Source organism: Gastrolobium bilobum, unplaced genomic scaffold (assembly GCF_033153095.1).
Source record: "Gastrolobium bilobum isolate Gb01-03AN ecotype WA unplaced genomic scaffold, APGP_CSIRO_Gbil_v1 utg30825, whole genome shotgun sequence".
Taxonomy (NCBI): domain Eukaryota; kingdom Viridiplantae; phylum Streptophyta; class Magnoliopsida; order Fabales; family Fabaceae; genus Gastrolobium; species Gastrolobium bilobum.
In genome coordinates, this window is record NW_026898314.1 from 37,596 (window position 1) to 49,101 (window position 11,506).

Sequence of the window (11,506 nt, forward strand, 5' to 3'; positions counted from 1 at the left end):
AATTTTGCGGACAAAATTGCAAAAAAGAGGGGTCAATATAACACCTCACATTTATAAATCATGTATTAATACATTAAATGAGAATTAAAGGAATGGATTAGTGAAATCCTGGAAATTAGGCTAAAAAGACAAAGAAAGGGTAAAATGGTAAATAGCCAAACACACAACCCTAGGAAGGTAAAATTGAGTAGTAGGTCTCAGATGATAAAAATAACCCTGGAAATGGATTCAGAATGAAAATTTGAGTGGATAGGCAAGTTTCAGAAAATTCAGGGAATAGTGTTTTTACCGGGTAAAAATATCACGGTACGATTGCACCGTAAAACGTGTTGATTGAGTTTTGAGCTCTAGGTTTTGAATACAAGTTATAAATGGTTTATAGAACTAGGAAATATGATTTCTGATGAAATTTGACGGAAATTAGTAAGTTTGGGGAAGCGTGCCTACGGCGCGCGTAACAGCTTAAAACTGCATTTTCTCCGAACGACCGGAAAACTCAGGACTCATCTGATCAAGGGTAATTAAAGGACCATGGTTAATGTTAAAAATTAGAGTTTCTAAATAGGTTGTGAATTTATGGACGTTTAGTGGAATCGGAGGGAAATTCAAGTTAGTTTGAAATCCCGTGAGGTGGCGGTTAGGCCCACCTCACTTAAACCACTTAAGACATCTAAGCACATGTCCTATTCATCATCTTCTCCTTCACTTATCTCTCTCCAAGACCGACAGCCCCCCCCCCCCCCCCTTGGTTCCATTTTAGTTTTTGATTCTTCCCTCCATAACTTCATCAAATCTTAACCGAATAAAGAGATTTTTGTCTTAAAATTCGATGGAAACCACCACCCGAACCCATTCCACCGATTAGTTTCCCTTGAAACCCTCTCTATTGTAAGAAAAGAGGCAAATACAACCACAAATTTGGGGAGAAATTGGGGTTTTGTTGTTGTTGCTCAAGTTTTGCTTAGGGATCAATTGGAGGAGCCTTTGTGACGTATTTGTGGGTAAGTTTCAACACTTTTAATGGTTGGATTGAATGATTTATTTTCATGAACCCTAAAGGGGCTTTGGATGATTTGTGTTGTTAGAGAGCTCAAATGGAAAATGTGTATTAGATGATTATGTCTTAGAATGATGTGTTAGAGCTACAAATGCAATAAAATTTTTTGATGAAAATGTGATTTTAACTTAGGAAATTTGGATGATAGCATGACTTTGTGTTTTGAAATTGTGTTAGGATTGTGTAATTGGATTGTTGAATAGTTGTATGATGTTATAATGAGATTGTATGAGGTGTGTGATAGTTGAATTCGATTGAAAATCCTTTGGGGTGCATCAATGATGAATTCGGCCATAATGGAAAATAAGTGAGTTGATGTTGTTAAAATTGTTTGATTGATGTCTTGTGTTGTTAAATGATGATTAGATAGGTTGTGTGATGGTTGGAAGGTTGGAGAACCAATAGAAAAATATTTGATAGTGTGAAATTGTGGAATTGGACCTAGAGCAAATTATTAGGCAAAATGATGTTTGAAGGATGTAGGATGCAAATTGGCACCTAAAATGGTGTTTTGGTAACCTAAGAATGCTTAAGAAAATGAGAAAGAAAATAAAGAAAAATAATTTGTAAAATTACACTATGTTGGCCGAACCTACCTAGGTGTAGGGGAGGATTTTGACATTTTTTGATTTTGATAGAATTTTTGTTTGTTGATGATCTATACATGGTCATTGTAGGTTGCCGTACGTGGATTTGAACCCCTAACTGTGATCACGGTGGGTTGCCCTTGGTCTCGGACCAAAGGGATTGTGGTGAGTATTTTAAATCATGCATTTATGCTTGAGAATTGGCATGAAATTGTTGAATGGGAGTTGATTGGGAATGTCCTCTGTGTAGGCATTTCCGTTGTGTAACGAGCTTGGAATATATATTGCATTGGAGCTACGTGGAGAGGATTATACAGGTAACCTCTTGGTACTGCTGGGGCTTGATCCCCTTGTGTCTTCCACCATGCCCGTTGAGGGTGATGGTAGGAAGTGTATGTAAGTAATGTAGGATAACATGTTCATGCATATAGTATGTGTGTTGGTACATAGGATGTACCGTGTCTCTGGCCAGTAGACGTGTTGCCTTCGGACGTTACGGACTTCCACTGGATAGGTCTCCGAAAGGGAGTTCCATTTGACCTGGGGTCGGGTGTGTGATCCAGATAGGACCACACTAGGAAGTCTCGGGTGGTATTGGATGGAGGGTGCCCTGGTTTGATGTTCTGGGAACACGCCTTGGTTGAGACCCGTAGGCTTATATGCCGAGCCAATAGGCTGGACGTTGCGTGGTTTTGGCATTGACCATTCCAGCTTCGTCGTATTTTGTATCTCTATGCTCCCCTATTTCTCTAAATCCCTTGTTTTATCCCGTTTTAATATGTTATGTTATGTTATTTATATGCATCGAAGTGAGCCATATGGCGGAGTATTCTCCAGAACCTCTGGGTTACTGAGATATATTCGTATATCTCACCCCGTCCTGGGGGCTTTATTTCAGGAGTTAGCAGTGGTGCAGGAGTGGCGGGCAAGAAGCTCGTAGGATGATTAGCTAGAGGATTATTTATTTTTCATTTTGATGGCCATTGGGCCTAGGCTAGACTTATGGCATGAACATTGCATATGGATTTAGGAGGAGAGTTATTGTCATATTTGTTCATGCCATTTTTTCCTAAGTCTAGTTACATATGTCATTTTGAGGTTTATTCATTATGTTGTATTTAAAGATTATGGTTTGTAAAGTGTAATATTTCATTTGGAAGTTGTAATTCGTACATGAATACTTGATGTAATATGGAAGCATGTAATATGATGAAAGGGCAATAGGCCTATTTTAGGATTATGATTATGTGTATGTTTAGAAAATACATGGAAATGGACCTTGATGATTGAAATGTGTTAAGTTTTAACAAAGTAAGCAATGTGATATGATTTAAGTAATTTAATATAAACTGTGATGGGTTGTAAGAGCCCCAAGGCATTGTTGATCCTTGTGTGTGCCACCCAATGATTATTAGGTACATTTTGAGGTCATAGATCACTTGTGCAAACTTGGGGATTATTGGAAAAACAAAGGAAACTCTGGCGAATTTTCTAGAAATTGGCTGAATTTATGCGAACTTTGAAAGAGCATATCTCCCTCCGCAGAGGTCCGATAGGGACGTTCCATATGCCATTTTGAAGCCTGAGGTGTCTTCTATCTCGTGTAAAAATGTGAAGAAATTATGAGTTGGTTGTGGGCCTGTAGAAGGCTGTGAACACAGACTGCCCTGTTGGTCCCTGCACATGGGGCTGTTCTAGACCGAAAATGGGAAATTGATTCCCGCTTCGTTTCTTGGTAAAATTAAGTGTATGATATATCAAATTGAATTTTGAGGTGGCTAGTTTGTCGTATAAAAATTTGAGAGCAATTGGTTGATTATATTTTTCAGAATCATTGATTGAGTGAAGGATGTTTGGAGCTGTTTTGGAGTTGGCTGGGAGATTTGTTTGTCCAACTTCAAACGGTGATATCCGGAGAAAACGAGAACTTTATGACTCGTGTGATAGCTTCCTAGAAAGGTAATTGAGTTTAGAATAACATACTAAAAGATGGTAGACTTGTTATATGTGGTTTGTCCGCAGAAAATTAAAGACCAAACCATATTCGGATAGGTAGAAAACGTAAAAGTGAGATTTTGGCTAAATGGGTTTATGGGAACCCCTTAGTGACTTGAGAGATGTAAAATAAGTTATAAAAGTAGTATAAATAATTATTCCGCAAAGTGTTTACAGTTACGGCCACAGCTTTTATGTATTACGCTTTTTATTGTTTTAAACGCTCGCCTAATAAACGGAAAAAGTTTAATCGCATTTTTATAAATGAATTGCTGTGATTGTAACTGCGCTTAATATCATAATTAATGTTAACAATACCGGTGTACAACGGGCTGTTACACATACATTTTCAGATTTTTAATCCACTTATAGTGTTCTTTCAACAACAATCAATCAACCCAACATAATCCATAGAAAACCCCAACATAAAACATCACATAGGCTTCAAGAAAACTTAAAGAAAGGTCATGAAAACCTATATTTCCAGCTCATATAAATAGGCCAAAGATGATGTTTCCTTACCTTAATCAATTCACAAGATGCTAGAGATTATTCTCCAACAAGTAAGCAAACAAAAGCTCCCTTCAAACTCACTTGACAGCTTTGGGGCACTGGACAAATGAGAGGATTTCTCTAAACTCCATGCTCCTTTCATTGTTCTATTACTTGATTCTTTTTTCTAAGATCCTACCCTACAACTTTCATGAAGGGTGCAAGACCTAAATCTAAGTGTTTGATGGAGTAAAATACAGCCCTTTCAATAGCTATGGTTGACGGTTTCCATAAGAGAAAGGAAGAAGATGGCATCGTGTATTTGAAGAGGGGTTGCCGATTCTTATATAAAAGGACCACTAAATATTTGTTTATTTCATTTACTTGGTACTTATTTAACTATCAATAATTAACTTACTCATTTGTTTCATCTAAAAACTCCTATAAACTTCCTTAAATTTCATAACTTAACATAATCTACATCAATAAATTAAGCTACTGGAAAAACACATATGCATCTAAAATAAATATATATCTCACTAAGTTAGATTATTTTTTTAATTAATTACTTTTACAAGTAATATTTCTTATTTACTTTTCTAATTATTTTCATATACAACATCTTAACTTATTTTCTATAGATCATCCTTACATCTTCTATTTAATTTACAACCACTATAAATCTATAAATTTTTCACACTATTATTTAAATTCTTAAAATTATAATTACACTTCATTTGTCTAACTATTAAAATAATATTAATCATTTCTTAATTAAACATATACTTATTAAATTCCTATAATTCTTATCATAAATTATTAAATGACTTGCTTGGCATGAGAGGCATTCTTATTTATAACATCATGTTTCTAACTTGATTTAATTATTAATATCCATATAAAAGACTTAATCGAATCCATACTTACAAAAAATTCTTTTTAAAGAGCTTATTTAATTTAATATTCATATGACATTTTAAAATCTTAAAGGTGTGGGTTGTTATATTCACCCCACCTTTTAAAAGATTTTGCCCACAAAATCATAAATATCACTAATGACCAACTCACTACTAGGTTGAAGAATTAATTTCTTCATGCCTAAATACTATTTCTTAAACATTCTGTCACACTTAACCAAGAACTCATTAGATTAGAGATTTCCTAACCCATTTCTACATTCTACTTACAAAATATTCTAAAAGAAAAGACCATATAGGTTCCTCTACATCAAACTACTTCTAAAAAGTACTATCCAAAACTGTCAGAAATCATGAAAATAATACATAATCACTTGGTTTCATCAATTCTTATCGAATTACCAGATGCACATAAATATTGTTTCGTCACCTGGAACTAAATTCATCTTAAAACAAATTCTAAAATTCTATCTATATATTGTATCTCCAAAGGATATATTTCTCCCACCAAGCGCGTATAAACATATAATACTCTAAGTCACTCTACCGAGCTATCTCAAATACAAAAACCATAAAGGTATAACAGCAAGGCATAAATCATAATAACATAGCAAGGTGTATGTATCATCCCAACTCAACTCTGGCCTCCTATTTATCGCTAGAGGTCTTAACCTCAGAAGTACCTGTACCTGAAAATGTGCCCCACTTGGGGTGAAATCTCTAACAAGAAATCTCAGTAAGACAAGGGGTCGTCAAGGATCTCTCCACCCCAAGCTCACTTACATATACAATATAAGTTCAAAAATGATAACAATAGAAAAATGGCAAAATCTGTGCAATGCAGCATATGTCCATGTCATGTGTGTATGCATCCTACTGGCCAGAGAACAAAACGTAGGTATTACGTACATCTACAATCCACAGTACAAGGAGTCCACCATATACCTCACAAACGGAGTTATTATCTTGCATGTGGCCCGACATGCTCAGTGATTACCGTCTCGTGTGGAATACCCCATATACATATACATACGGCAATTGCACAATAATAATAATCCAACTCAACAACATATCCAATATTCATCATGTAAATAGATATATTTTCATAAAAACACAACATGCATATAAACCATCCCTTCATGAGATTTGGTGGAACCATCAATGGGTAAAACCGAGGACACGAAAGCTTACCTGTAGTGCCAAAATCCCTATCCACAGGCTCGGTATACATAAATACACCTATAGTTACACAATCCGACAATTGCAATCTATTTTATATCAAGAACATTATAAATATGCAGAATCCCAAATTTCACATCAATTGAGCAATGTTTCCTTTTTCGTTTAGTGACACAAGTACTTCCTAAACCATAATTATAACATGTTAACCCTCACTATTATTTGTATTTATACTTTCCAACAGTATCCTGACTCCTTAGGGTATCATACCCTAATTTGGGCTTTCCAACGCATCAGAACTGGTTTCTAGCCCTTCTGATAGGGGATAATCGATTACCATACAGGGGGTAATCGATTATCATGTGGAGTAATCGATTACCATGCAGAGGGTAATCGATTACCACGCAGACAAAACACGAAAATTACAGAATTTTTTGCATAATCCGCGGGTTTCATGGCTTCCAAGGTCCAATTTTTCATCAAACAGAAGTTCAAACCACATGATTAAACATAACTATACCATATTTTACATGATTCATTAAGATTTTCACTTTTCACTTCACAAACTAACTAATTTTCAAGAAAATACAAAGGGAATGGTTTGTAGTTACCTAAGAACCTTTGTAAACAAAAAAATGGGGAAGCTTTGAGGACTTTGAAGGTGCTCCAAGCTACTGACTTGGTGGTGCACGAAAGTCCCACTCAAAGGTAGGTCTTTTCTTCACAAAGTTTGGTTCTTGGAGCTTCCTAGAGTGTATCCATGGCTCACACACTGAGAACTCAATGATCATCCCTCCCTCAATGCAAACAGAAACTTAAACTCTCAAGACATATTTTTTTCCCTCACAAGACTCAAGTTTTACAAGGAATTGTGATGGTTCAATGGCATAAGATTGGAGAAATATGGTAAAAGGTGGATTCTTGGCTAAGTTTCATGCACAAAGCTCAAGTTTTCATGAAGGAGAAAGGTGCCAGTCATGGGGGATCAGCCTTGGGATCAAAAAACTGACCTAGGGCTTTGTGCAAATGGTTATTTATATAAGTATGCCCACTAATCATCAATATTAGTTCTAATATCTCCGCTAATCATTTTTCTACCAAACTTTATATTCTGAACCTAGACATTTTTCTATGAATTATCATATTTTTAATATAATTTTCGAAATACTTCATCGGTATGCATTTTATACATAGCTTGTATTAGTTCTGACATCACAACTCATTATTTTTACTCCAAACTTCATATCCTTGACCTAGATATTTTTCTAGGAATATTTGTATTTTTATTATAATTTTTCGAAATACTTCACCGGTATGCATTCATGCCATGAAATAGAACCGATATCTGCATTTTTCATAAGAAAAGCGATTTAAGCGTTATTTGACCTTCTTAATAATTATTCTAATCTTTCTATATTCATTCATCCAGAGTCAATTATGGAATTATTTCCTAAACTCATGATTAAATTATTTAAATTTCTAATTTAACGGTGCGAGTTCAAATACCTTGCATCTCTACACAAGTAGCTGAGTCGTGCTAGTCTTACCTGAGATCACCAATGCCCATTATCGTTATCTTTAGACTAGGAACATATTTATGGCAATGGGTGTGTGGTGTTATTGAGCCTTCATGATCGTGATCCCCATCACAGATCCTCAATGTGACACTGATAAACCATTAGTTTACCATGTTTTTAGGCTTAATTATGATTGATATATGTTAAGAATTGCATGGAAATTAGGGTTTTTATATTGTAAAGTCACAGTAATTGAAATATATTGCTAACATGTTGTCGTAATGCTGATTTACAAGGGTTTTTGACACCAATTATGGCATTTTGGAACCAAAGGAATACATCAAGTTAAGTTGAAGCACAAGCAAGCAAGATTTCAAGTGTGTACCAGCTGAAGGAGGACATTTTAGCGCCCTGGAAGCACGTTTATAAACGCACAAGATGAAGAAAACAACAATTACTCCTTGGACGAGCACGTTTTGGCGTGAAAATGCACGCCAAAATGCCCTTGAAGCCACAAAAACAATTCGAAGAGCACGTTTTAGCGTGCTACAGCACGCCAAAGCATGCTAAGGTAGACAACAATCCATTATTAGACAGCGAGAAGATTTACCAAAGATTCCATGAAGATTTAAAGAAGATTTGTTCAGATAGGATATGGAACTAAAACGGAAACAAATCAAGATGATTACTGAGAAGATTGAAACAAGATACAACGAAGATTTAAAACTCTTATTCATCAACCAAATCTCCAAGATTTTACATGAAAAAGGAAACAAAGATGAAATCAAATATAAATCTTGTATGGATTCATTAGAAGATTAGATGATGGATACAACCCCAAAAAGCTATAAATAAGGAGCTTGGGGTCAGAAACCAATACACAATTCCAGAGCATTACACCAAGACGGAAGGAGGAATCCTGTTGCGGAGTGCTGGAACACTGAGAAACCAAGTCAACATTACACCAATGGAGGCTTGGGGTTCTCTTTTCTTTATTATTTCTTTTCTATTCAGTATGCTAGAGTAGTCTTTTATGTAGTTAAGGGTAGATGGAATCCAATTGAATCATTATGTTTATGAATTAAATTGTATCTGAATCCTGTTCTTTTTATAATTGAATAAATTATCTGTTTTTAATGCTTTCTATGAGTTTGTTCCTTATAGAATGATTTTGGGGAATTGTATGACAATAGGGATGTTGGTGCATGAACCTTGACTTGATAATTTATCATAATCCTTGTGTTCTAGGAATAGGAATAAGAATAGACATAAGGTAATTATGCAATCTTGAAATTCTTGATCTTAATGCATGTTTTCTTGGGGGAATAATCGGGGAACTAGAGTTCTTTCAAGATCACATAGATTTAGGGTAACAAGGAATTGAGCCCTAATTAACTCAGATAGAATTGATTGGCAATATAATAAGAAACAGATTCTTGGCTTTTTAATTCATAACATATTAAGGATATTGGGGGAAGTCGAAACCTTAACTATGCTTTTTAAATCTCAATCAAACATCATCTCATTCATTCTTTTAATTCTGAATTTTCATATTGCATGCCTTTACTTGTTTTTAATTTTAAGTTCTTTGAACCACCACTCTTTTTCATCTAAATTCTCTCAAACCAAACCTTTGATTGTCCAACTAAAACGCAATTAGTGAACTAGTGCTTGAAATTCTGATCCTCGTGGGAACGATCTCGTACTTAGTACACTTTATTACTTTTACGACCGGTGCACTTGCCGTGTCGCTAACAAGTTTTTGGCGCTGTTGCCGGGGATCGAATTTTTCAACATTAGAATACCCTAATTAACGTTTAGATTGGACGCTTTATTTTTCTGCACTTTAAACATTCTTCAAAAATATTTTTCTGCACAAAAAAAAAAAAATTCTGCATATTTTTTTTTGCATATTTAATTTCTGCATTCTTTGTTTGTTTATTTTTTATTTTTTCTGTTTTTCTGTTTTTCCTTTATCTATTTTTTCTGCACATCTTTTCAATCTTAGTTTATGCGAGGTACTCTTAACCCGAGAATCTTGTAGTTGATCTTGAGATAGAAAAGACAGAAATGAACCTAAGGAGGAACCAATGGCAGAAAACAATCAAATCGTTCGAAGGACGTTGGGGGATTACATGACCCCAGCTCGAGTTCCACAGACGGCAAGCATTGTTAGACCAAACATAGAGGCTAACAACTTTGAACTGAAGCCGGCATTGCTGCAGCTGATTCAAAAAGATCGGTTCGCTGGAGGAAGCACGGAGAACCCCTATAGTCATCTTGATAACTTCTTACTTTATTGTGATACATTAAAAGTAAATGGAGTTCCTCGTGATGCTATCTTGCTCAGGCTATTTACATGCTCACTGAAGGATGAAACAAGAGATTGGCTGCAGTCTCTACCTAAAGGAAGCATAACTAATTGGGATGACTTAGCAAGGAAATTCTTGGCCAGGTTTTTCTCAGCTTCAAAGATTGCAAAGGTCAAAGCGGAGATCAATGCTTTTGAACAAAAAGAAAGCGAATCTATGTACGAGGCTTGGGAACGATTTAAAGGATTACTCGGGAAGTGTCCTCAACATGGAATTGAAGCATGGGAGAAAGCAAGAATATTTTTCCAAGGGATGACATCCAACACAAGAACACTGGTGAATGCTGCTGCAGGAGGCTCCCTGAAAACAAAAACTCCTGAGGAAGCACTTGAACTGTTGGAATCATTAGCATCTCAAGAATTTGACAATGCTCCAGCCCCAGTTGCACCAAGAGGATCAGGAATCATGAAGCTTGAAGGCTATGATGCACTCTTAGCCCAGAATGAACAAATGCTACAAATGCACAAGAAACAACAACAATTAGATGCTCGTAATAAGAAATTAAATCTTTCTCAAGCTTCTTCTGTTTCTAACCCTAACATTAAATGTGATATTTGTCAGGAAGCTCATGCAACTGAAGATTGTGAATACATCAGAAACACGGAAAAGCAACCAGCAGAGGTCAATGCACTCTGGTATGATCAAAAGAACTCGAACAATCCAGGAAGGAATCAATATGGTAATCAAGGGTGGAAGAATAATAATCAACACCCTGGGTTGAGTTACAAGTCAAACTACCAGTTGAATCCTCCTATGCCATTGCAATAACAACCTCAAGGTACCACATCCGAGTGGGAAAAGGCTTTTGCAGAGCTTTCCAAGACCACATCCGACTTCATTCAAAATGAAGATGCCTTCAGAGATTAAACAAGAGCTTCATTCCGGAATCAAGAAGCTTCGATCCGGAACTTGGAGACTCAAATTGGTCAGCTGTCAACACAGTTCACGGAAAGAACTCAGGGCACTTTTCCAAGCAACACAGTTGTCAATCCAAGGGAGCATTGCAATGCTATCACCACTAGGAGTGGGACAGTGATTCAACCTGTGGAAAAGCCACCAGTTAAAAAGAAGAAAGAAGCTGAACTTGAAGTTGAGAAAGAGAAAGAAGAAGATGCAGTAGAAGCTGAAAAATGCATTCCAGAGAAGAAGCTGTTCAAATGGGAGAAAAAGAAAGCTCTGGACAGGCAACCAAAAGTGGCAGACCTGTCTCCATATGCAAAAGTTCCATACCCTCAGCGGTTGAAACAAGAGGTCTAGAAACAACAATACACCAAGTTTCTAGACATATTCAAAAAATTGCAGATCAATATTCCTTTTGTTGAAGCTTTAGAGAACATGCCCAACTATGTAAAATTCATGAAAGATCTATTATCAAGGAAACGTAAGTTAC

The 11,506-nt window shown here is 36.0% G+C and overlaps 1 non-coding gene across 1 annotated transcript; it reads right to left on the reverse strand.

Annotated features, from left to right (window-relative positions):
* Positions 1-10,224: 10,224 nt before the first annotated feature.
* Positions 10,225-10,331, reverse strand: LOC133314796 (small nucleolar RNA R71). Its single transcript, XR_009752009.1, has one exon. It is a non-coding gene; the product is annotated as a small nucleolar RNA R71 (small nucleolar RNA).
* Positions 10,332-11,506: the final 1,175 nt, after the last annotated feature.